Raw genomic sequence first — 27,395 nt, forward strand, 5'->3', positions numbered from 1 at the left:
ACTAATCATCAGAAAGATGCAAATTAAAACCACAATGAAATACTACTTCTGATGAATAACTACTATCAATAGATGAATAAACAAGTGCTGGCGAGGATGTGGACAAAAGTGAGCCCTCATGCACTGTTGGTGGGAATGAAGACTTGAGTAGCCCCTGTGAAAAACAATATGGAATTTCCTCAGAAAATAAAAAATGAAACTTTCTTTTGACTCAAGTGATCCCACTTCTGGGAATATACTTTAAGCAACCTGAAATACTGACTTGAAAGTATATATTAACCCCTATATTCATTACATTGTTATTTACAATAATCAAGATCTGGAAATTGCCCAAATGCCCATTAGTAGATAAGTGGATTAAGAAGCTACTTCTGGCCAAGATGGAGGTATAGGTAGACACACTTCACCTCCTTGAACAACCATAAGAAGGAATCACAATTAATGTCAAAACAAAACAAAACAAAACAAAACAAAAACCCCAGAAAGTTGAACTATGTGGAAGTCTGACAACCAAGGATTTAAAGAAGCAATACTCATCCAGATGTGTAGGAGAAGCAGAAACAGAGTGCTGGGGGAAGAAAGGACATGGTGTGGAGGCAGCGAGGCACCTGCGGTGGTGGTCAGTGGACGGTGGCCCCATATTCACGTGTGGCAGATAAAAACTGGGATGGGCAACTGGGGAGTGAGCGATCCCAGCCCCAGCCCAGACCATGCAGCCTAGGGTTCCAGCACTGGGGAAAATAAAGCTGTAGCTGTCCAGATATCCCAACACCATTTGTTGAAGAGGCTATTTTACTCCGTTTTATGATTCTGCCCTCTTGGTTAAATATTATTGACCATAGAGACTTGAGTTTACTTCTGGGTTCTCTATTCTGTTCCATTAGTCTATGTGTCTGTTCTTATGCCAGTACCAGGCTGTTTAAATTACAGTAGCCTTGTGATACAGTGTGATATCAGGCATTGTGACCCTTCCTACTTTGTTCTTTCTCAAAATTTCTGCAGCTATCTGGGGTCATTTATTGTTCTATATAAATTTTTGAAATGTGTGTTCTATATTTGAAATATGTCATTGGTATTTTAATAGGGATTGCATTGAATCTATAAATTGCTTTGGGTAGTATGTACATTTTGATGATGTTAATTCTTCCAATCCATGAACATGGTATATGCTCAATTTATTTGTGTGTTTTTTAATTTCTTTCTTCACACCGAGATCATTGAGCATCCTTATTACCAGTGTTTTGAACTCTGCATCTGGTAAATTGCTCATCTCCATTTTGTTTAGGTTTTTTTCCTGAAGTTTCGGTGTACTTTTTTAAATTTAGGACATGGTTCTTTGTCTTTCATTTTGGCTGCCTCCCTGTATTTGTGTGTAAGTATTAGGTAGAGCTGCTGTGTCTCTAGGTAGAGTGGCCTTATGTAGTAGGTATTTTGTAGGGCCTGGTGGTGCAGTCTTTCTGGTCACCTAAGTCAGGTACTCTAGGTGTGTTCCTTATGTGGGTTGTGGGTGTCCTCCTGTTGTCATTGTGCCTTGATTACTCTTGACATGTCAATGGGAGGAACTGCCACTCAGGCTAATTGGTTGTGAGAACTAGACGTGACTACAATGGAGCAGCTATTATGCCAGAACTAACCCTACCCAACAAGATTCACTTTAGCAGGGCACTGGTGCCTTCTGAGTCTACCCTTTGGATTTGTCATTCATAGAAGTGGTCAGGTGGTACTCTGGTGTTGTCTGAAGTCCACTGTTGGTGGGTTGCTTTTGGAGCCTCTTAAAAGGTGTAGGCTAAGGTCAGCTGCTGCCTGTACCCTGCCTGGGACCACCTGATATGATCTACAAACTGATATGCGGATAGTTGCAACTTGTGCTGAGTTTGAATGTGCCTTGGAGAGGCTAAGCTACAAACTGAGGCCCACTTCCACTAGTGTTGAGCTTTGGGCTTCTTAGTTAGAAATATGGTACACACCAAGGCCAGATGCCACTAATTTGGAGTTTGTGAACCTTTAAGAGATTTTAGGAAATTCTCCAGCATGAGCCAGGACAGGCCATTTGTATGGAAAAGCCACTGGATTTGGCTTGGGTGGGCCCACAATTGTGTGGGATGGGGTGCCAGGGATATACCATGGTGGAGTGACCACTGTTAGCCAGGTTGATGGAGACTCAGATATGGTGCCTGCCTGTGCCTGCTAGGAGGAGGGCTCAATAAACATGACTCTGACAGCACTTCTGCCTGGGAGAAAGCTGCCACACCAGTCATTGCCTTGAAGCCAGATAATTTGGTACATCCTTGTACATACCTTGTGCCTTTTGAGCTGCTTTCTCAGCACTGGAGCTCAGAGAGAGTGAGTTTGTCAACAAGTAAGTTTGTGAGAGTCCATTAAAAGGAACACCTGGAACTCTCGCAGCCCTCCATCTCTCAGCCACAGACTCGACTGATTTTCACCACCAGAAGTTATGGGACTACTCTTCCCATCACTGGAACCCTGGAGTGGGAGTTAGTGTGGAGCTAGGACCTCTTGCTCCTCAGGGCAGGGGTGGGGTCTCTGGAGCTGAGATATCCCTCCTAAAAATTTAACTGCCCACATGCGTTTGGCACCACTTAGTTTCATATCTCTGCCTTTCCTACCAGTCTCAATGTGGCTTTGTCTATATATCCTTAGTTATAGGAGTTATGTTCAGCTAGGTTTCAAAAGGTCTGTATTTTTGTTCTAATTTTAATGTGGTCATGGGAGAAGGCAAGTACAGTGTTTATCTTCTCCACCATCTTGACTGGAGCCAAATATCAGTCACTAATGCAGCCCATTACATTTTTTAACAACTCTAGTAAAGTTCTTCCTATGCCATCTCATAACTTCTACATTTCACTAGAGCCTTGAAAAAATAATAGTAAACTCAGTTGAGCACTCATGGAACATGTGAATGTAGGTACTTCTAAAGGGGTTTCTATAAAGACTTTATTTATTTATTTTATAGAGAGGGGAAGGGAGGGAGAAAGAGAGGAAGAGAAACATCAATGTATGGTTCCCTCTTACATGCCCCCTACTGGGGACCTGCTCCACAACTCAGGCATGTGCCCTGACTGGGAATCGAATTGGTGACCCTTTGATTCACAGGCCGGTCTCAATCCACTGAGCTACAGTGGCCAGGGCTAAAAGGGTTTTTAATAAATCCTCCAAGTTCAAATACATATAAGATGAACTCTCAGGTAATTGATCCATTTAAGTTGTGCTATAAAATAATTTGTTTTAACATAGTTTAATTATGAGGGACATCACCCCCAAATAATAATAATAAAATAATAGTTGGCATTTTACTATTCCTTCTGAAATTCTTTTGACAGTGGGTCTGTTTGTGAGATTGGTATATGAACATAAAACCATATCATATCCATTGTAAAAAAAAAAAAAAAAAAAACAACCCCTGCAGATCTTCCTCTCTCTATAACAAGGCAAATATGGCCTCAGCTACTCAGCTGATATTTCAGGTTGTCAAGAAGAAAGGTCAAAACTAGACCCTGTGCTCCACTCCTCATGATGGTAATGTGATCCTATAGTAACCCAATTCAGCTAAATTAACCTTCAAAGTGGTTTAAAACTACATTATTCAGAGTGTGGTCTATGGAACAGCAGTATCAATATTATCTAGAATCTTGTGAGAAATGTAGATTTTCAGGCCCACCCCATCCACTTGCACCAAAGCCATATCTATTCATTATCGATGAGAAGAAAAGAAGACTGAAGACACAGGAGCATAGTGCACCACTTTGATATTTGTTAGGGATTGTTAGAGCACTCATCATTTTTTCTTTTTTTAAGGTATATTTTATTGATCATGCTATTACAGTTTTCCCAATTTTCCTCCTGTATACCCCCTCTTCCCTACATCCCCCAAACCTCCAGCATCCCCCCCCTTAGTTCATGTCCATGGGTTGTACATATAAGTTCTTTGAGTTCTGTTTCCTATACCATTTTTGACCTCTCCTCATCTATTTAATGCCTACCAATTATGCTTCTTCCCTGTATCTCCCCCCCCCATTTCCCCCCTCCTCCTCCCCACTGAAAACCCTCTGGGAAGCACTTTATCTACCCTTCCATTCTAAATGGTAGCTTTGTGGATAGAGTAATCTTGGATGTAGGTCCTTGACTTTCATGACTTTAAATACTTCTTTCCAGCCCCTTCTTTCCTTCAAGGTTTCTTTTGAGAAATCAGCTGACAGCCTTATGGGCATTCCTTTGCAGGTAACTGTCTCTTTTTCTCTTGCTGCTTTTAAGATTCTCTCTTTATCTTTAATCTTGGGTAACTTAATGATGATGTGCCTTGGTGTGTTCCTCTTTGGGTCCAACTTCTTTGGGACTCTCTGGGCTTCCTGGACTTCCTGAAAGTCTATTTCCTTCGCCAGATTGGGGAAGTTTTCCTTCATTATTTGTTCAAATAAGTTTTCAATTTCTTGCTGCTGTTCTTCTCCTTCTGGCACCCCCTATAAATGGGGTATTGGAACATTTCAGGTTGTCCCAGAGGTTTGTAAGACTCTCTTCACTTTTTTTGAGTTCTTGTTTCTTCATTCTGTTCAGGTTGGATGTTTATTTCTTCCTTTTGTTCCAAATTGTTGATTTGAGTCCTGGTTTCTTTCCTGTCACTGTTGGTTCCCTGAATATTTTGCTTTATTTCATCTTGGGTATCTTTCATTTGTTCTTTCATGTTTTGACCAAGCTCAATCAGTTCTGTGAGTATTTTGATTACCAGGGCTTTAAATTCCCCATCCGATAAGCTGGCTATCTCCTCATTACTTAGCTCTATTTCTGAAGTTTTGCTCTGTTGTTTCATTTTGGCCCTATTTCTTTGTCTCAAGACACCTGTTAAGTTGTCATTTTTTTCTTCTTGATTAAGGAATTCACTTGTAATTAAAATGCCTACATGATCCATACTTATACTCATTCTCCCCATCTGTATTCTTTATTTTTGCTTTCTTTGTAGACAATGTGGCTGTTCATGCCTCTTCCTTCACTTTCTCCAGCAGCATAACATTTCTTGAGTAATTAATGCTCATGGAGAGTCAGGGATACCTCCATTTGAGTGGGAGAATTAATACCCAGCAAATTGCATGTGAAAATGAAAGACCTCAGATGGTCTATTAGGGCTGCCTTTAGGGAAAGAGTACCACTAAATATTGGGTATTAGTAATGACACAATTTTTTATTTTCCTTGGCTTTCATTTTAAAATTGAGTGTTCAAATGGGTGGGGAAACCAAATGCGGATCTTGACTCTGACCCTTGGCTTTTCTGGACTCTATGGGTCTCCCTTATTTACTTAAAGATCAATTGCTCACCTTAATTACCCATTGACAATGGCCAACATCTCTGAGATTCCGATAGACTTTTCAATGCTCAACCTTTTCTTCACCAATTCTACTAGTTTCTTAAAAAGTACATTCATAAAATGCTTTTAGAGAAAAATTATGGTGAAGACCTGTGTTTCAGAGGAAGATCAGGTACCTGCTGTAGCCCCAGATTATGACCTTAGCATCCACCTGGGACAGTGGGAACATTTGGGCACTAACAAAGACAATTAATTAAAAAAGGACACTTTAAAAAGAAAGGGGCAAGAGAGACAGAAGGTAGGGGGATAATGAACACAGACTGCTGTCCTCAATCCCACCCATCACAGGCAGCCAAGTAATTGTTTGCCTTGACCCTAGTGCAATGCCTTTTCTACCCTAATGCAGACACCACACATTTCTGCTTTATGCTGAAAGTTTTCTTTATGGGACAAACAGTTCTAAAGGAAGGAAATCATGTTGGCTCACCTATAAATGGAACCTGATCAACAAAGCAAACAAGCAAGCAAAGTATAAACAGAGACACTAAAATAAAGACTGACAGTAACCCAAAGAGCAGGGGGTGGATAACAAGGTAAAGAACGGGAAGGGTTGTCAAGGAACATGTATAAAGGACACATGGACAAAGCCAAAGAGGGGGGTAGGATTGAGGGTGGGAGGTGGGGTGGAGTGGGATGGGGAAAATGTAGACAATGAAAAAAAGAAATCATGTTGGGTGAGGGTAGCTGTGTGTGTATATGTCTGGATGGCTCTGCCAGGGAACCTGGTGGATGGTTTCCCCTTTCTCAGCACAGACAGAGAAACCAAGGCTGAAGCCTGCAGTGCTAGTTTAAAGGAGAGAAGGATCATGTGTGCACATCATTAACATCTCACAGTAAGGGAAATGGCAGTGGGATTGTGCAGTGAATTTTCAAAGGCAAACCTGCTGACTACACTTTGCCCCCGCTGTAGTTTCCTAAAGGGAGCAGCTTGTGACAGCAGACATTATATTTAAATGTTTTAAATCTCTCAAACCTTTCACAGCTGATAGAGTCCCATGATTCTTGGTCTGTTTTTTATTTTGCTTTTGGGTCCACATAAGCCATCTGTACTTAACAATAAGTTTTTTGTATAGAATCAGAGAAGACTAGGATCTAGGGAGCTAGACCAGCCACTATAAACAAAGTGGACCACCTTCAGTATTCATTCTGTGCTTTGGATGGGGGCTTCCAACAGACCATGAGCACCCTCTTAAAGCAGATGAAAATGGCCCTTTTTTCAGCCTTCCCTGTAGGAATAGAAACTAAGCGATGTTTCTATTCCTTTGCAGGCTTAGTGAGGAAGGATGGCTGTATCTCATTGCTCATGTGTTAAAGAAGACCAGGAGCTCACTCATAATGCTGTGCACATGTGTCTCCTTTCCACCCCACCACTATTTTGTAACTCATCACCAGTAGTACAGAGCATTTCTAGACTTTTATATCAGATAAACCTATCATGAGTAATGCCCTTTTAGTTCTTTTTGAAGTGGGTCCTTCAGAGAGAAGTGAGGGAACCAACAGGGAGGGTGCAACCCTGAGCTGAGTACTCCTTTGTGAAGGCAAGTCCAGGCACCAGTAGAGATTTGGGGGCAACAAAAACAGGGCAGGGCTGAAGGGGTAAAAGGTGCACCCAGCAATTTATAGCTAAGCCGTGCAACCAAAAACATGGCAGGCAATAGGATTACACCTAGAGATGAGAGACTCTACAACCTGCTACTCAGCATGTGGTCTGAAGATCAGCAAGATATCTCTGTCAGTGTCACCAACCTGCCACCCAACTGCTCTCCCTGTCATTTTAATTCTCACAATCTTATGAGTTCAGCAGGAGCCATCAAGGTCCACATCCTTCTTATCTGCATGTTAAAAGACCAGTCTGCCCATCTCATGAATAGATTTTAGATTTTGTTGTGATGGTGCCTTCAAAGTAGATTAAATGTATAGTCATTCTGTTTGGCAATACAACTTTTGACCTCAGAATGCTTTTACTGATGGATAAAATCTGTATACCTGTAGGACTAAGGCATTTCTTATAGGGCCCTGATTTGATACTGTCTAAACAATCCATGCAGTCTGGGGGCTGCTGTGTGAGAAAACTTGGTATGAGAAATGTGATCTCTTCCTCAGCTTACTCATGGGAGTCATTCAGCCCTGGTGTATGTGACTCTGGGTCCCTTTTCACTCTGCGTGAGCAGAATATAGGGTATTTCAGCAATAACTGCATTCAACAACTGTGCTAATGGATGTCACCTCTGATTTATTCTTTATTAATGAAAGCAGATGTTACTTGAAAACCCAAGTCCAGATTTTACCTTTACCTTAGGAGTGTCAAAACCTTAGCAGGGAGATATCTCTGTAGGAGATTACCCCCTCAGATATTAATGAAAAAGAGGCATTGGACCCAGCAAACTAATTATTCAGTTTACTTATATATCAATTAATGACATGAATGGTTTATTATTTTTTTATTTTATTGTTGTTCATATACAGTTGTCTGCATTTTCCCCCACCACTCTCTCCTCCCACCCATCTCTACCTCCCTCCCCCGAATCCAACCCCCCCTTGATTTTGTTCATGTGTCCTTTATAGTTGTCCCTAAAATCCCGTCGACTTCCCCCCCCATCAACCCTCCCAACTCCCCTCTTGTTACTATCAAATTGTTCTTAATTTCAATGTCTCTGGTTACATTTCCTTGCTTGTTTGTTTTGTTGATTAGGCTCCAGTTAAAGGTGAGGTCATATGGTATTTGACCCTCACCACATGGCTTATTTCACTTAACATAATGTTTTCCAGTTCCATCTATGCTGTCGCGAAGTGTAGGAACTCTTTCTTTCCGCTGTGTAGAATTCCATTGTGTAAATGTACCATTGTTTTTGGAGCCACTCATTTACTGATGGGCACCTCAGTTGCTTCCAGCACTTGGGTATTGTAAATTGTGCTGCTATGAACATCGGGGTGCATAGGTTCTTTTGGATTGGTGTTTCAGGCTTCTTAGGGTATAATCCCAGCAGTGGAATTACTGGGTCAAAGGGCAGTTCCATTTTTAGTTTTCTGAGGAAATTCCGTACTGTTTTCCACAGTGGCCTCACCAGTCTGCATTCCCACCAACAGTGCACTAGGGTTCCATTTCTCCACATCTTCTCCAACACTAATTGTTTGTTGCTTTGTTTATGATGGCCATTCTGACCAGTGTGAAGTGGTATCTCACTGTGGTTTTAATTTGCATCTCTCTGATGGCTAGTGGTGCTGAATATCTTTTCATATGTCTGTGGGCCCTCTGTATGTCCTCCTTGGACAGATGTCTGTTCAGGTCTTTTGCCCATTTTTTAATTGGGTTGTTTGTCTTCCTGGAGCAGAGTTGTATGAGTTCTTTATATATTTTGGAGATTAAACCCTTGTCTGAGGTATCATTGGCAAATGTGTTTTCCCATACGGGTGGTTCTCTTTTCATTTTAATGCTGTTTTCTTTAGCTGTACAGAAGCTTTTTGTTTTGATGAGGTTCTATTTGTTTATTCTTTCCTTGATGTCACTTGCTCTAGGGGACATATCAGTGAAAATACTGCTGCGTGAAATATCTGAGATTTTCCTGCCTATGTTCTCCTCTAGGACTTTTATGGTGTTGTGACTAAATGTTTAAGTCTCTATCCACCTTGAATTTATTTTCACGTTTGGTGTAAGTTGGTGATCGAGTTTCATTTTTTTGCACGTAGCTGTCCAGCTCTCCCAACAGCATTTGTTGAAGATGCTATTTTTACTCCATTTTATACTTCTGTCAACTTTGTTAAATATTAATTGACCATAGAGACTTGGGTTTACTTCTGAGCTCTCTGTTCTGTTCCATTGGTCTATGTGTCTGTTCTTAGCCCATACCAAGCTGTTTTGATTACAGTGGCCTTGGAATACAGTGTGATAACAGGTATTGTGATCCCTCCTACTTTGTTCTTCTTTCTCAAAATTGCTGAAGCTATTCAGGGTCATTATGGTTCCATATAAATTTTTGAAATGTTTGTTCTGTATCTGTGGGATATGTCATTGGTACTTTAATAAGGATTGCATTGAATCTATAAATTGCTTTGGATAGTATGGCCATTTTGATGATGTTAATTCTTCCAATCCATGAGCATGCTACATGCTTCCATTTGTTTGTGTCTTCCTTAATTTCTTTCTTCAGTGTTGTGTAGTTTTCTGAGTACAGGTCTTTAACCTCCTTGGTTACGTTTATTCCTAGGTACATTTTTTCTTGTTGCTATATAGAATGAGATTTTTTTCCTCATTTCTCTTTCTGATATTACTTTGTTGGTGTACAAAAATGCCTTTAATTTCTGAGTGTTGACTTGTAACTCACTGTTTTGCCAAATTCACTTATTAGGTTGAGTAGTTTTTTCATGGAGACTATAGGATTTTCTAGGTACACTATCATGTCATCTGCAACCAATGACAATTTTGCTTCCTCCTTTCCAAGTTGTATGCTTTTTTTTTTCTTTTTCTTGTCTGATGGCTGTGGCTAGGACTTCCAATACTATCTTGAATAGGAGTGGTGAGAGAGGGCATCCTTGTCTTGTTCCTGATCTTAGTGGAAAAGCTCTACGTTTTTGTCCATTGAGTATGATGTTGGCTGTAGGTCTCTCATTTATGGCCTTTATTGTGTTGAGGAATGCTCCCTGTATTCCCACTTTGCTGAGTGTTTTTATCATAAATGGGTGCTGTACCTTATCAAATGCTTTTTCTGCGTCTATTGATATGATCATATGATTTTTTCTTTCCTTTTGTTTATGTGATTCATTACACTCATTAATTTGTGAATATTGTACTATTGTTGCATCCCTGGATTGAATCCCACTTGGTCATGGTGTAGGATATTTTTAATGTATTGCTGGATGTGGTTTGCCAATATTTTTTTGAGGATGTTAGCGTCTATGTTCATTAGCGATATTGGCCTCAAGTTTTCTTTCTTTGTTGTGTCTTTATCTGGTTTTGGGATTAGGGTGATGCTGGCTTCATAAAGACATTGCGAGTCTTCCATCTTCTTGGATTTTTTCAAATAGTCTGTGAAGGATAGGGGTTAGCTCTTCCTTAAATGCTTTGTAAAATTCTCCTGTGAAACCGTCTGGTCCAGGGCTTTTGTGTGTCGGAAGCTTATTGATAACTGCTTTGATTTCATCAGCTGTTATAGGTCTCTTCAGGCTTTCTTCTCCTTCTTCATTCCATTTTGGAAGACTACATTTTTCTAGAAATTTCCCATTCCACCTAGGTTTCAAATTTCTTGGCTTATAGTTCTTCATAGTAATTTCATACAATCTTTTGTATTTCTGCAGTGTCAGTTGTAATCTCTCCTCTTTCATTTCTGATTGTGTTTATTTGGATCCTATCTCTTTTTTTCTTCATGAGTCTGCTTAAAGGCTTGTGGGTTTTCTTTATCTTTTCAAAGAACCAGCTCCTGGATTTATTGATCCTTAGAACTGTGCTTTTAGTCTCTATGTTGTTTAATTCTGCTCTGATCTTGGTTATTTCCTTCCTTCTACTTGCTCTGTGTTGTCTTTTTTGTTGTTCCTCGAGTTCTTGTAGATGTAGGGTTAGGTTGTTTACTTGAAATGTTTCTATCTTTTTTAGGTAGGCTTGTATTGCTATGAACTTCCCTTTCAGGACTTCCTTTGCTGTGTCACATAAATTTTGGGTTGTTGTGAGTTCATTTTCATTTGTTTCCAGAAAGTTTTTGATTTTTTCCTTGATCTCATTCTTGACCCATTCATTGTTTAATAGCATGCTATTCAATCTCCATGAGTTTGAATGTTTTTGAATTTTCTTCTTGAGGTTGGTTTCTAGTTTCAGCCCCTTGTGGTCAGAGAAAATGCTTGATATGGTTTCAACTTTCTTGAATTTGTTGAGGCTTTTTTTGTATCTTATCATGTGGTCTATTTTTGAAAATATTCCATGTGCATTTGAAAAGAGTATGTATTTTGCTTATTTGGGATGAAAGACTCTATATATATCACTTAAGTTCATTTGATGTAGGGCATTGTTCAATGCTGCGATATATTTGTTGATATTTTGTTTGGAAGGTCTTTCATTTTTGACAGTGGGGTGTTAAAATCCCCTACTATAACTGTGTTGCTGTCAATATCTTTCTTTAAGTCCTCCAAGATTTTCCTTATATATTTGGGTGCTCTATCTTGGATGCATATATATTTACAATGTTGATGTCTTCTTGATAGATTCTTTCTTGAGCAGTACGAAGTGATCTTGTAGTTCTCTTTTTATAGCCCTTGTTTTGAAGTCTATTTTGTCTGATATGAGTATTGCTACCTCGGCTTTTTTTCCTCTCCATTCACTTTGAAGATTTTTCCAGCCCTTCACTTTGAGTCTGTGTAGGTCTTTTGTTCTGAGGTGGGTCTCTTGTAGGCAGCAAATGTGTGGGTAATGATTTCTTATCCATTTGGCTATTCTATGGTTTTTGATTGGAGCATTTTATCCATTTGCATTTAAGGTTATTATTGGTAGGTACTTATTCATTGCCACTTTACTTCTTTTGTACCTGTATTACTCTCTCTCTCACTCTTCCTTTTCTTAAAACTGACTCTTTAGTATCTCTTGCAATGCTGGTTTGTAGGAGGTATACAAACCTCCTTTTCTTTGAGGCTTCTTTTGTCTGGGAAACTCCTTATTTGGCCTTCAATTTTAATTGAGAGCCTTGGATAGAGTAGTCATGGTTGCAGGCCTTTGGTTTTCATTACTTTCAATCCCTTCTGTCTTGGAGCATTTCCATTGAGAAGTCAGTTGCTGGTCTTATCTGGCTCCTTTGTATGTATGTTACTTCCTGGTTCTGCATACTGCCTTTAAGATTCTCTTTTGGTCTTGCAATTTTGCCATGTTAATTATGATATGCCTTGAAGTGGGCCTCTTTGGGTTCCTGTTGATTTGGACTCTCTGTGTTTCCTGGATTTGGGTGACTTTTTCTCTCCTCAGATTAGGGAAGTTCCATCATTACTTTTTCAAACAGGTTTTCTATCCTTTGCTCTTCTTCTTCTCCTTCTGGTATCCCTATTATACAGATATTATTACCTTTCATGCTGTCCCACAGTTCCCTTAACATCTCTTCATTCTTTTCTTGCTCTTTCTGGGTGTTTTTTTCTACCTTGTCCTCCTGCTCACTGAATCAATCCTCTGCTTTATGTAGTCTGCTTTTGATTCCTTCTACTCTGTTCTTCATTTCAGAAATTGTATTCTTCATTTCCTCTTGGCCCTTGTTGATAGTTTCTATTTCCTTTTTCATGTTAATATGGTTGGCAGTGAGTTCTCTTAGTTTCTCAGTGAGCTCATTGACCTTCCTTATAACCATTGCTTTGAACTCAATATCTGAATATTGTCTTGCCTCTATTCCATTTAGCATTTTTTCTGAGGCTTCCTCTTTTCTTTTTGTTTGGGGTTTGTTTCTTTGTGTTCCCATTGTTTGAGAGACTTTTCCTGTTAGCCTCTGCTTCTTAAATTGATCTGTTCTGCCTCCCTCTGTTTGTGGTGTGGACTTCTATTGTGGCAGACCTGTTAGATTCAGTGGTGCAGTATCCTTGATCTTCTGAACTTGCTTGTCTTGGGCTGTCATTTTTGTTGGCTTTCTGGATGTTTTTGGGTTTTGTTTTGGGGTCTTTCTTTGGTGGGTCCTTCCCTCCCTCTCATAACTGAGGGTCACTGTGCCCACCACATTTGTATGCTGTTGTGCAGTTGCGGACAGGTTATGTTGAAGGTGGTTCTTCTCTCTGTCCAAGGTTTTGAGGCTTCTCTCTTGCTATTGCTCAGTTTGTTCTGGGTAATTTCTCCACCACTTAGTTGTAATTCCATATTTGTCTTCAGTGGAGGTTAGTGTGGCTTCCATCCAATCCTTCACCTTCTTTTGTTATTATCTGTTGGTGGTTCCATTTTGGGGGCATTCTCTCTTCCAGCATATATATTGGTGTTCACAGATACCACCTACTCTTTTATGTGGTCAGTTGGAGGGGAAGGCAAAATGGATTAAGTCAGCTATAAGGAACCTGTCCCCATGGCAATGATGAATGTAGCTCAGCCCTTGTTCAGAAAACCAAAAGGTGCATGGTGGCACACAGAAGCAAGGCCCACAGATCTGCTTTCCCATTGGGGACCAGGCCTGCATTATATCTATGCTGCTTTGAGGCTTGCTTTTGCTAAGACTCCTTCACCCTGAGTTCAGACAGCAGATGTTTAATGTATATCTTTGAAGTAACTCTTTAAAGTCTGTGCTAAGCCATTCCAAGGAGAGAATGTAACCAGATCATCCACTCTTGTTGTTCCCTTGCACTTGCAACATTCTTTTCTTTGTTATCTGTAAGAAGTAATCACTTAAAGCAAACCTGAGCATAATGAATGAGTACCTTCCTTGATGTAGTGCTCTCAGAAAGCAAAAAAGCCTCTCCAGGTAAGGATTGGGGTGCTTTTTTACTCAGAGAGTGGCAATGCTGTCCCTTTTCTCCACAGGACTTCTACAGTCTGTGTGATTTTGTTAGTTGCATCCAAACACTGTGGACACTGCTGGCCGGAATCCACATCATCTGGCACCCGAACAGGGACCCAAGGCTATGAGCCATTGTTGTGGACAACACACCAACTTGGTTATAGAGTGCACATCAACACAGGAAAGGTCAGGTGACACTGAGTGCTTTTTGGTAAGGTCATAGGGTGTGTTGGATTTCAGAGAAAAAGGGATTTTTTCCAAGTTTGCCCTCTCTTGAGGCTGTTTTTCACCTACCCCCTCTTTAGTAAGCAGGAGTCTTGCTCTCTCCCAAGCATTTGCCACATCCTGAAGGCATGGGTTGAACACTTAAAAGCCACTAAGGCACTCACCACTAGAAATACCCATTAAAGGATAAGCTGGAATTTGGACCAGGACAGAATACTAGGTTTCCCACCAGCTGCAAGCAAAAGTCCATGCAATGAGAGGCACACTGTAAAAACACTCACAAGCCCGTCCCTGCAACACAACCCCCTGCTAGGTTTAGGCTTGGGAGAAAGAGCCAAGACTTTCCCTTTAATCAGTTTTAAAAACAGCAACTAGTTACAGGGTTATTTACAAGTGTCTCAGCAGATTCTTTCTTTCAGGCTACCTCTTGTGGTCTGTTCAATCTTGCCTTTTCCCTCCATCGGCCTGCATAAGGAAAATTGGATAGTGAATGAGTGTTTCAGTTTCTACCAAACTGCAAAGATTGCTTTCCAGGAGAAATTAGTGTTAGTCACAGGTTTTGTATGAGAGTGTTTGGCACTCACCAAGCTCCGAAGACTAAAGGCACTTCCTTCCCTCGACTTGAGAAATTGGGTGTTCCCACATGAGTCGGAACCTTGTGAGGGTGTCTGGAATTAATTCCCAAGACATGCAGGGGCCTTATAGGGGCCTTCAAAATGATTTAATATAACTTGTGGTTCATCTGGAAACGTGCAACATAAAGGTTGGTCACCTAGCGCTTCAAGCCCCCCTTTGCAGTTTTAGATGCTTGGGGGAGAAAGCAAGACCCATAAGCAGGGTTAGGATACCTGGAATATCTGGCAGCCCTCCCTGACTGTCTTCCACTAACAGCATATTTTTGACCCAACACACTATATCCCCCAATAGCTAGCTATCTAGCTAGGGTTCAGCACAGGCGATGGAGTCCAAAAAGACAGAAATTGAAAGTAAAAAGGGCCCTCTTATTAACAAGAATGGGCTCTGGTTTATCTAAAGAACAGGAAGTCTACCTGCATATATTACAGAAGCTCCTCCAGGGAGTGGGATATAAGGTAAAGGAACAGCATCTCCTTCAGTCTTTACAAACTATAAAGGAATACTACTCCAATTTTCCTGACAAGGGACCTTAGATATTGAAGTTTGGGTAAGGGCAGGTGACAAGTTAAAATCTTTACAGGACAGTAGTTTTTCTATTGGAGTTCAAAACTTATTAACTTTGGTACTAGTCAGGAATGCTCTCATGCCTATATGGGCTAAAAAAAAATGGAGCTAGTCATGAAAAAGGATAAGGAGTCTAGTTCAGAGGAGTAAGTCATATATGATGTAGTAGGGGAACTGGCCACAGAAGTTCTGCCTTCAGCCCCACTGGAGGACCTGCCTCCTAGCCACTGCTCCTTATCTCAACTCTGGGAGTGTTCCTCCCTGAAGGGTGTGCCACCACCAAGGAGGACAGAAAATTCAGACAGATATCCTATCACGATCTAAGAAAAATCAATGCATCCCTCCAGCCCATGGGCCCACTACACCTGGGAGTCTGTAATCCAGCTTTCATTCCCCAAAATTGGCCACTTTTAATTATTGACCTAAAAGATTGTTTCTTTACAATCCCTTTGGCAGAAAAGGATTGGGAGTGTTCTGCATTTTCCTTCCCAGACATTAATAACTCTCAGCTTTTACAGCGGTTTCAGTGTAAAGTTTTACCTCAGGGAATGCTTAACAGTCCAACTATCTGCCAACATTTCATTCATACGGCCATTCAGCCAGGAAGAGATCAATTCCCTAATTCAATTATCTATATTATAGTTAATTGACATTCTTTTTTTAAAAATATATTTATTGATTATGCTATTACAGTTGTCCCATTCCCCCCCCCACTCCACTCCATCCTGCCCACCCCCCTCCCTCCCACATTCCGCCACCATAGTTCATGTCCATGGGTCACACTTATAAGTTCTTTGTCTTCTAGATTTCCTACACCATTTTTACCCTCCCCCTGTCTATTTTCCACCTATCATCTATGCTACTTATTCTCTGTACCTTTACCCCCCTCTCCCCCTCCCACTCCCTTATTGACAACCCTCATGTTCTAGTTGTTTGCCTAGTTTGCTCTCTTTTTTGTTTTATGTGTGGTCGTTAATAGCTGTGAGTTTGCTGTCATTTTTACTGTTCCTATTTTTTATCTTCTTTTTCTTAGGTAACTCCCTTTAACATTTCATACAATAAGGGCTTGGTGATGATGAGCTTCTTTAACTTGACCTTATCTGAGAAGCACTTTATCTTCCCTTCCATTCTAAATGATAGCTTTGCTGGATACAGTAATCTTGGATGTAGGTCCTTGCGTTTATTCTTGGGTAATGTAATTATGATGTGCCTTGTTGTGTTCCTCCTTGGGTCCAGCTTCTTTGGGACTCTCTGATCTTCCTGGACTTCTCGGAAGCCTATTTCCTTTGCCAGATCGGGGAAGTTCTCCCTTATTTGCTCAAATAAGTTTTCAATTTTTTGTTCTTCCTCTTCTCCTTCTGGCACCCCTATAATTCGGATGTTGGAACGTTTCAAGGTATCCTGGAGGTTCCTAAGCCTCTCCTCATTTTTCCAAGTTCTTGTTTCTTCATTCTTTTCTGGTTGGATGTTTGTTTCTTCCTTCTGGTCCACACCGTTGATTTGAGTCCCAGTTTCCTTCGCATCACTATTGGTTCCCTGTACATTTTCCTTTGTTTCTCTTAGCATAGGCTTCATTTTTTCATCTGGTTTTCGAACAGATTCAACCAAGTCTGTGAGCATATTGATAACCAGTGCTTTGAACTGTGCATCTGATAGGTTGGCTATCTCTTCGTCGCTTAGTTGTATTTTTCCCGGAGCTTTGAAGTGTTCTGTCATTTGGGACATTTTTTTGTTTGTTTGTTTGTCTTGGTGCGTCTGTTACTTTAAGGGGCGGAGCCTTAGGTGTTCACCCGGGTGGGGTAATGCTGGTGGCTAGGCTGTGATGCTGTACTTGGGGGAGGGGCCGAGTGGGAGCAATGGCGCCCGCCTCACTCTCCTCCGGATTTCAATCTTTCACTCTGATACCCACAATCAAACTGGGCCACTTCTGGTGCTGGTTCCCGAATAGGTGGGCCTGTGCACAGTCTAGGCCCCTGTGGGTGTCTCCAACAACCTTTCCTGTGAGGCTGGGAGTCTCTCCTGCTGCCTCCCCAACCCCCAGGGGCGCTTTCAATCAGAGGTTTGAGGCTTTATTTCCCCGAGCTGGAGCCCTGGGTTGCGCAGTCTGCTTCGCTGCCCGCCGTTCGTCAGGTTTATCTGTGGGCGAATGTGGTGCCGCAGGGTGCTACCCGCCACTCTGCCTGCCCCACTCTCCACCACTCTGAGTCCGGCCCTCTGGGTTTATCTGTGCAAATGTGGGGCCGCAGGGTCTGCTAGTGCTCGGACTGCCTGCGCCATTTGTCCCACACTCCACCAGTCTCAGTCCCACCACAGCCACGCTAGTCCTCTCCACCCCGGTGCCCGTCTCTGCCCCTCCTACCACTCTGGATGAATGTTTATTTTCTATTTCCTTGGTGTTGGTCCCCCTTGCTGTTCGATTCTCTGTCAGTTCTGGTTGTGTGAGGAGGCGCAGTGTGTCTACCTACGCCGCCATCTTGGTTCCCCCCCCCCCCAGTTAATTGACATTCTGATCACAGCTCCCTCACAAGATATTCTAGCAGAAACTGCCTTTTTTCTTAAAAATTCTGTGGCCTCTGCTGGACTAGTAATTGCTCCAGAAAAAAATCCATCATTCAGAGCTTGGAAATATTTAGGCCATATCCTTTTTAAATGACAATTCAGCCTCAAGTCCTTTAAATTAATTCACCCAAGGAGTTCACTCTTAATCACCTCCAACAACTCCTAGGAGTGATCAACTGGGTGCAACCCAGCCTTGGAATACCTACCCAACAGTTAACTCATTTATTTAACACCCTTAAAGGGGACCCTGATCTTAATTCCCCTAGAAAATTATCCCCTGAGGCTTTACAAGAATTAACTATATATAGTAAATCAACATATTCAGCAGTGACAACTAACTAGAATTGATCCACAGTCTCCTGTCTGGCTTTTCTGTTTCCCGACCTTAGGCACCCCAACAGGTCTTATAGGACAGCTGTCACTCCACTTAGCTATGATAGAGTGGCTTTTCCTGTCTCATTAGCACAATGCACTATTACCACCTATATAACTGCATTGTGCCATCTTATTATAAAAGGGCATGAGCGAACACAGCAGTTATTTGGATATGATCCTGACTTTACTCACGTCTCCTTAACTCATGTTTATTTACAACAATTAACAGCTCAATCTTTAGAATTTCAGTGTGCCACAACTGCCTTTGTTGGAGGACTAGAAATTAACCTCCCCTTGGACAGATTGCTTCAAAACATTCCATTCCTTCAAATAATGCTAGCAGAAAAAATCAGCCCAACAACAATAACTGGGGCAAGAACTGTATTTCTTGATGGGTCCAGAAAAATCTGACAGGCCACTATTGCCTGGCAAGAGGGCAAAAACTGGAAAAAATTTGTCTCCTCAGGACATCCCTCTACTCAAAGGGCCGAGCTTTTTGGGGCAATCATGACCCTGCAGCAATAGCCCCAGGAAGCCTTGAATATAGTCTGTGACTCAGGATATACTGTTTATACTATTCTACAGGTAGATCAAGCATTAATTAAAACTTCTATTCACTCCAATCTACTTAACCTATTTTTAACCCTATAGCTCCTCCTTGACAAGCCAGAATACCCCCTCTTCATTACTCATATTCAATCCCATTCAGGCCTGCCTGGCCCCTTGGTGGATGGTAACAATAAGGTGAATGCCGTAGTTACTGTCCTTACTGCCTTCCAGCAAGCAATAGCTTCTCGTCAGTTTTTTTCATCAAAACAGCCACTCTGAAAGCAATTTAACATTCCTCACTCCCAAGCTAAGCAAATTATTAAAGAATGTCCTGACTGCCAAGCCACTACCAAGGCACCTCCATCTACGAGAGTTAATCCTCAAGGACTAGGTTCTCAAATAATTTAGCAAATGGATGTCACTCATGACTCTCCCTTTGTAAAATTCAAATACATTTATATTTCTATTGATACTTATTCTGGTGCCTTACATACATCTGCTTTAACAGGAGAATCTGCTAAAAATACACAAGCCCATTGGCTTGAGGCCTTTAGTCATTTAGGACAGCCTCAGCAAATTAAAACTGATAATGGCCCTGGATACCTTGTCCATTCTACTCAGGTTTTCCTTCAGCATTGGAATATCCAACATAAAACAGGAATACCTTATAATCCAACCGGTCAGGCAATTGTAGAATGGGCTCATCATACCTTTAAAAATCTTAAAAAACACAAAAAGGGGAGTCATGAGTACTCCCCACAAAATTTGACTATGTTAGCCATGTTTACACTCGGGCTTTCCTTCAGCATTGGAATATCCAACATAAAACAGGAATACCTTACAATCCAACCAGTCAGGCAATTGTAGAACGGGCTCATCATACCTTTAAAAATCTTAAAAAACAATAAAAGGGGAGTCATGAGTACTCCCCACAAAATTTGACTATGTTAGCCATGTTTACCTACCATTTTCTAAGTTGTGATGAAACACTCTGTACTCCAATTGAGAAGCATTTTCAGACAAAAGAATCAAAACCACCTTACCCTCAGATTTTATAGAGAGATCTGCTAGGAGATGGCTCCTGTTGGGGCCCTGTAGATCTCTTAACATGGGGAAGAGGGTATGCATGTGTTTCCATTCCTACAGGTCCTGTCTGGCTCCCAGCCAAAAGCGTACAGCCTTATCATGAGCAGAATAAACATCAAGCTCTGCTACCTGGAGGCAAGAACTCATCAACTAGCAGACCAGGTGGCCCAGCCGACACTAAACAACCAGAAGGAAAACAGACACCCACAGCCTCATACATGGGTCTGGACCCACCAATAGACAAAGGGGAGGCCTGCCCCAATGACAGGGGCCGAGGTTCAAGTGCCTCCAGCAGAAGGCAACAACCTCCTGATAACCCATTAATGTTCCCTTTAGACTTGTCCCCACCACATGGGGGGACATCAAGGCTCTTAATACTTGAGCTGAAGAAATTCTTACTGAAAGAAGAGCAGAGGACACCTCAGAAAACAGGTTTATCGCTTACCTAGCAGTGCAGTCAGCCAGTTCAGCTAAAACTTTGCTTTTAATTGCCATTATACTTTGCCTAGGGAGGCAGGGCCTAGCTACTGAGGTTAATTCCTCTTATATCTATTGGGGCCACATTATTGATTCACCAGTATTTAAGCTACATACCTGGTGGAATGCTGAACCTCCTTTTTCCACTAATGATACTCTGGACCAGAGGAGTATGGATGCCCCCTGATGGCCCACTAGAAAGAAACAAACACGATACCAGTGCCAAAAAATACTGTTTATGTTGCTGAACACTTACCAGTTTGTTTCTCTGTCCTTATTAACACTTTGTGCTTTCCTTTAAGAAAGCAAATTTTTGCTGCAAACATGTGTTGGGAACCGACCTGCCTGGTTTCAGAAGCTGTAAACCCCCATTGCTAAGGCTGAGTCAGAAACCTTGGGACCATAAGCCACTAAGGAGACAAAGCTTATCTCCCTGGCAGGGGTGCCATCTCTGCCCACTTTACTTCACCCTGCTTGGCCCAGTGCATGACCAATTAGCCAATGACAGGTAAGATTCCTCGAGGGAAGAACAACCTAAGACAGGCATGATCACAAAAAAGGCACACAGGGAAGGACTCGGGGGGCTATAGAAAAAGGAGGTGATGGACCCTCACCCCTCGGCTTTGACATAGCCTGAGTCCTCATTCCCTCTGCAAAAAGTCTCCTAATCTCTTGGCTGCCTTACTTCCCCTGCCTGACTTAAGCTTGAAACAATGACAGAGGCAGTGCAGCCCTGTGCTGGAAAGGGCAGATTCCCTGGGGAATCAGGCCTAAGAAAGACTGCATAAAATCCTGTGAAACCTGCTTTGTTTATACCCTCAGCTTAAATGATAAGGGTCCAGGCCTAAAATGAGTTTGTCTCCCAAAGCCTTATAGCCCTTTAACTATCTAACCATAACTCAGAATAAGCCCTCAAAGTTCTCTATATGTTATCTACTGTTTGACCCTTACTGCCTGACAATGATTGATGAGCTGTTGGGAACCGCCCTGCCTGGTTTCAGAGGCTGTAACCCCCCATGATTAAAGCTGAGTCAGAATTGGGACCATAAGCCACTAAGGAGACAAAGCTTATCTCCCTGGCAGGTGTGCCACCTCTGCCCACTGCACCCTGCTTGGCCCTGAGCTTTGCCAGTTAGCCAATGACGGGTAAGAATCCTCAAGGGAGGATCAACCTAAGACAGGCATGGTCACGGAAGAGGCCCGCAGGAAAGGACTTGGGGGGCTGTGGAAAAAGGGGGTGATGGACCCTCGCCCCTAGGCTTTGAAATAGCCTGAGTCCTCATTCTGTCTGCAAGAAGTCTCCTAATCTCTTGGCTGCCTTACTTCCCTTGCCTGACTTAAGCCTGAAGCAATAACAGAGGACAGTGCTGTCCTGTGCTGGGAGGGGCGGATTCCCTGGGGAATCAGGCCTAAGAAAAATACATATATTCCTGTGAAACCTACTTAATTTGTACCCTCAGTTTAAAAGATAAGGGTCCATACCTGAGATGAGTCTGGCGCCTAAAGTTTTATGGCCCTCTAACTAATTGGCTGTAACTCAGAATAAGCCCTCAAAGTTCTCTGTAAATCTTGTATTGTTTTAACCCTTACTGGCTGACAATGATTGATGAGCTTTATCTGTATTCCTGTGCGAATGAACCTAATAAAAGCCCCTGGAGAGAAAGGCTCTGGGCCCTTCTCCTTTGAGAGAAGCGGCCACCTTTCCTCCCCAAGCAGATCATGTCTTGGTAGTCTTTTACTTCATCCGTGGCGGACCGGGGGACTGTGTTAAAGCCCCCCGACAATGAGCTTTACCTGTATTCCTGTGCAAATTGAACCCAATAAAAGTCCATTGAGGAAAAGGCTCTTGGCCCTTCTCCTTTGATAGAGATCGGCCACCTTTCCTCCCCAAGCAGATCATGTCTTGGCAGATTTATTCTCATCTGTGGTGGCCAGAGGGGGCCCTGCTGGTGGAGCCCCGCCCCCCCCCTCCAGGAGACCAGATTTGCATTATATCTAGGCTGCTTTGAGGCTTGCTTTTGCTAAGACTCCCTCATCCTGAGTTAAGACAGCAGAGTAATGTATATCTTTGAAGTAACTCCTTAGTCTGTGCTAAGCTGTTCCAAGTATGGACTATAACCAGATCAATCATTCTTATCATTCCCTAGCATTTGCAACATTCTGTCGGGGTGCTCTCTCACTCAAAGAGTGGCCATGCTGTCCCTTTTCTCCACAGGAATTCTGCAGTCCATGTGATTTTGTTCATCACATCCACAATACTGTAGACACCACTGGCCAGAGACTGCATCACTATACCATTTTTTTACCTCTCCCCATCTATTTAAAGCCTACCAATTATTCTTCTTCTTCCCTGTACTTTCCCCTTCTTCCCCCCCCCCCACTGAAAACCCTCCATGTGATGTCCATTTCTCTGATTCTGTTCCTGTTCTAGTTGGTTGCTTAGTTTTTGTTTGCATTGTTTTCCTTTCTTTTATTTTTTAGGTTCATTTTTTTATAGTTGTGAGTTTGTTGTCATATTACTGTTCATAATTTTGATCTTCCTTTTTTTAGATAAATCCCTTTAACATTTCATATAATAAGGGCTTGGCGATGATGAACTCCTTTAACTTGACCTTATCTGGGAAGCACTTTATCTGCCCTTCCATTCTAAATGATAGCTTTTCTGGATAGAGTATTCTTTGATGTATGTCCTTGCCTTTCATGACTCAAATACTTCTTTCCAGTCCCTTCTTACCTGTAGGGTTTCTTTTGAGAAATCAGCTGATAGCTTATGGGCACTTGCTGTTTTTAAGATTCTCCCTTTGTCCTTAATCTTGGGTAACTTAATGATGTGCCTTGGTGTGTTCCTCTTTGGGTCCAACTTCTTTGGGACTCTCTGGGCTTCCTGGACTTCCTGAAAGTCTATTTCCTTCGCCAGATTGGGGAAGTTTTCCTTCATTATTTGTTCAAATAAGTTTTCAATTTCTTGCTGTTGTTCTTCTCCTTCTGGCACCCCCTATAAATGGGGTATTGGAACATTTCAGGTTGTCCCAGAGGTTTGTAAGACTCTCTTCACTTTTTTGAGTTCTTGTTTTTTCATTCTGTTCCGGTTGGATGTATATTTCTTCCTTTTGTTCCAAATTGTTGATTTGAGTCCTGGTTTTCTTCCTGTAACTGTTGGTTCCCTGAATATTTTGCTTTATTTCATCTTGGGTATCTTTCATTTGTTCTTTCATGTTTTGACCAAGCTCAATCAGTTCTGTGAGCATTTTGTTTACCGGGCTTTAAATTCTCCATCAGATAGGTTGGCTACATCGTCTTTGCTTAGCTCTCTTTCTGAAGTTTTGCTCTGTTCTTTCATTTTGGCCCTATTTCTTTGCTTTGGGCCCCTGTTAAGTTGTAAGGAGGGGTCTGGTCTTAGGTGTTCACCCAGGCAGGGCAAACGTCCTTGCTGTGCTTCAGTGCTGCCTGTGGGGGAGGCATTAGAGAGGGAACAACACAGTTCGCCTGCTTGTCTCTAGCGCACTTTTAAATGAACTTTCATGTGAGACTGGAAGTTACTCCCACCCTGGCAACCACCGTAGTCCACAGCCGCCTCTGAGTCTCAGTTTCCACTTAAGTCAGCCCCTCCCATGCAGCCTGCCTCCAAGATGAAGCTAGCCCCGGCCCCATGGTCTGCAGCCTCACCATGGTTTCTCTCAGTCCCCTGCCTTACCAGTCTGGTTGTTCTGTTTGACTATTTCTTTAATTCTATGGTTGTTGGAGTTCCATGCAGTTTGATTTTCTGGTACTTCTGGTTGTTTATGGATTTTATCTTGGTTGTTATCCTCCTTTTGGTTGTGTGCAGAAGCAAAGGGTTTATACCTATGCTTCCCTCTTGGCCAGAACTCCTCTGATCATTTAAAGATGCCTTTTGTGGAATGACACTGCTCCTGCATTTTGTTCATTTTTGCCTTCCTATTTTTACATGCTGGTGTGCATTCAAATGAGAAGAAATCCAAAATGATTACAAATGGATACATCAGTGTTTCTGGTTTCTTTGAAATGACCTACCTCCAAGAGTTTTACCTCTGTTTGTTTATAAACAGACTGGAACTCTTGCTACTTGTTTGACTATTTCTATTCTTATGTGGGTTACAATCAAGGCCCAGAAAACCAAGTCATGGTTTTATTTTTGTCAACTGGCTGATTATACTTTTGTCATACAATACTTTGCCTGTTAAGCAAGTCATTTGTATATTGTGTTCATGGCTTATAATTTTTCTTTATTTATTAAAGTAATTAATAATCATGCCTTGAGCACCTACTGTGTGTAGCAAACTAAAATTGATGGAGTGAAATTCTCTTAAGAGGGAGGAAGTATGGTATATGATAAAAGTTTGATCTTTGGAGCAACAGAGCTTACATCAATTTCAAGCTCTGCCACTTAGCAATATGTAGTTTTGGGCAAGTTAATTCAACTGTTTTAAAAAGTATGATATTTACCTCTCCAAGTTGCTGTAAGAACTAAATAATTTCTTATGTGAAGGCCTAGAACAGAACCTGTCTTAATGCAGATTCAGCAAAAAATTTTCTTTGGACCATCTTAATTAAGAGATCCCCTCTGCTTTTGAAGGTGCATAAACACACAGTGAGTAATTATACACAGAATGTAAAGTCCATAGTTAAGAACCACATTAATTGGAAAAACAGAAGAAGGGATATATAATTAATTCTGAAGGTGTAGAAAAATTTCATAGAGGAAAAATAACTTACAAACACACAAATAAGTAAATCACATGAATTTTTCATTTCTCCCTTTATTCTGTGAACCAATAAAACATATGTGGTGGTCAAAGAGTAATAGAATAAGACCCAGAAGATCCTTCTTCTAGTTGGTGATGGCATACTTTATGTGAGTTCCCTATGAAGAAGCAAATTAAATTATTTCTTGGTCCAAAAACTTATAAAATGCTTATTATGTGCTCCCCATTATTTTATATAAGTTATTTCAGGATACAAAAATGAAAAACAAAGAACACTGTCAGAGGTGTACATCTAGTTGAGCAGATAAGACACTTAACTGAATAAAACACAGAAAAATATGCAAAATGATAAGGACATTTTCAGAAAAATGAAAATTAAGACCACAGTGAGATATTATCGCACACCTGTCAGAATGGCTATCATCAATAAATCAACAAGTGCTGGTGAGGATTCGGAGAAAGGGGAATGCTTTTGCATTGTTGGTGGGAATGCAGATTGGTGCAGCCACTGTGGAAAGCAGTATGCAGATACCTCAGAAAATTAAAAATGGATCTGCCTGTTGACCCAGCAATCCCACTCCTGGGAATATATCCAAAGGAACCCAAACACTAATTCAAGCATACTTAATCACCCTTGTGTTCACTGCAGCATTAATTACAATTGCCAAGATATGGAAGCAGCCCAAGTATCCATCAGTAGATGAGTGGATAAACAACTATGGGATATTTACACAGGGGAATACTACTTGGCCATAAAAAACAAGAAAATTGTACCCTTTGTGACAGCATGGATGGACCTGGAGAACTTTGAGCTAAGTGAAATAAGCTAGTCAGAGAAAGATGATACCACCTGATTTCACTTATATGTGGAATCTAATGAACACACTGAACTAGCAAGCAAAATAGACACAGACTCATAGATGCAGAGCTGGATGATGGCTAAGGCAGGGAGGTACTGGGTAGAGGGATTGAGGAAAAAGGATAAAGAACTCATGGACAAGGACAACAGAGTAGTGATTGCAGGGGGCGGGTTGGGGATATAACAAACTAAATGGTAATGGAAAAATACAATAAAAATCAATAAATTAATTAATTGAGAAAAAACAAAATGATAAGGACCTTAAGAAAAGTTACAGCTGAAGGTATAGTGATTTTACTGTAATTAACTATTTTTATTAAACATCAGCTCTGTTAAATTTATAAATAAGACTCTCTGAAATGCTTTATAATTCTATCTGATTTTTCACCATCCGAAAGCAGTTTTTCCTCAATACTTTCCAATATTAATGTGTGTCTAGCATCTTCTCTCTTTTGGAATCAGAAATGTGAAGACCAGTTTTTATTTGCAAAAAACAAAATTTATCTTTCAAAATAATGGCAATGAAACATACTGTTTTTAGAAAGTTTCTTTTTTATTTTAATTAAAGCACCAGAACTTGGGCATCCAAATATATTGTCCTTGCAATAAATCAGCTTGAAAAAAATATACTCTGTAGGATTTAGAAGCTGCAATTATTTCAAAGTTTGGAGTTTTAAAAAATTTCTTCAGAGGCTGTTTGAGAATCATACAAAACTGTGTTTCATTATATATTTATAATGCACATATTTTTTATTATTTAAGTTTTACATTATGTTTTTCAAACTTTAACTGGTATTTTATATTGGAAAATACAGATTTTCAGTGACATAGTCACATAGATTTCCTCAATGAATCATTTCTATTTAAAGGGAAACTAAAAGAAAAATAACATATCAAATTAGAGAAGGCAGGATGACAGCATGAATTATTAGAAAAAGCATGGAATTTAGGAACAAACTAATCCCAGGAAAAGTCACAATGTGACTTTGGGAAATTTTTAACTGGCATGTGCTTCACTTCTCTCATGTATAAAATGGTGATGCTAATTTTAGCAAATAGCTGTGAATTCTTGAAGTGACTAGTAGGAGGACTCCACAGAGAAGACACTAAGGATCTGTAACTATTCAAAGTAATCAATATGTTTTTTTTAAGATAAAGGACATCAGTTTATTGTCTCTTCCTCCAGCTACTCCTCTGCTTCAAAGTCCAATCTCAGGCTCAACCATATTACCTGGATCCTTCTATTATATATGTCACACCTGCTCAGCAAAATTATAAGATTCTTGATTGCAGAATTTATTATCTGAGCTATTTTTGCTTTGAACTGTACTCTGTATAAGTATTGCTGCTTCCCATTTCATATTTGTTGATAAGAATTAGGTGATTTTGTTTTTGCCTTCTTTCTTAGGCATCCTCCATGTCAATTTCTTTTGATATTTATCTATCTACCTACATATCACATCTATCATCTATCTATTTACTGAAACTACATGTCGCATTTATTGACTCAAAAGAGGTCTGTGGC

The sequence above is a fragment of the Desmodus rotundus genome, chromosome 10 (assembly GCF_022682495.2).
Source record: "Desmodus rotundus isolate HL8 chromosome 10, HLdesRot8A.1, whole genome shotgun sequence".
NCBI lineage: Eukaryota > Metazoa > Chordata > Mammalia > Chiroptera > Phyllostomidae > Desmodus > Desmodus rotundus.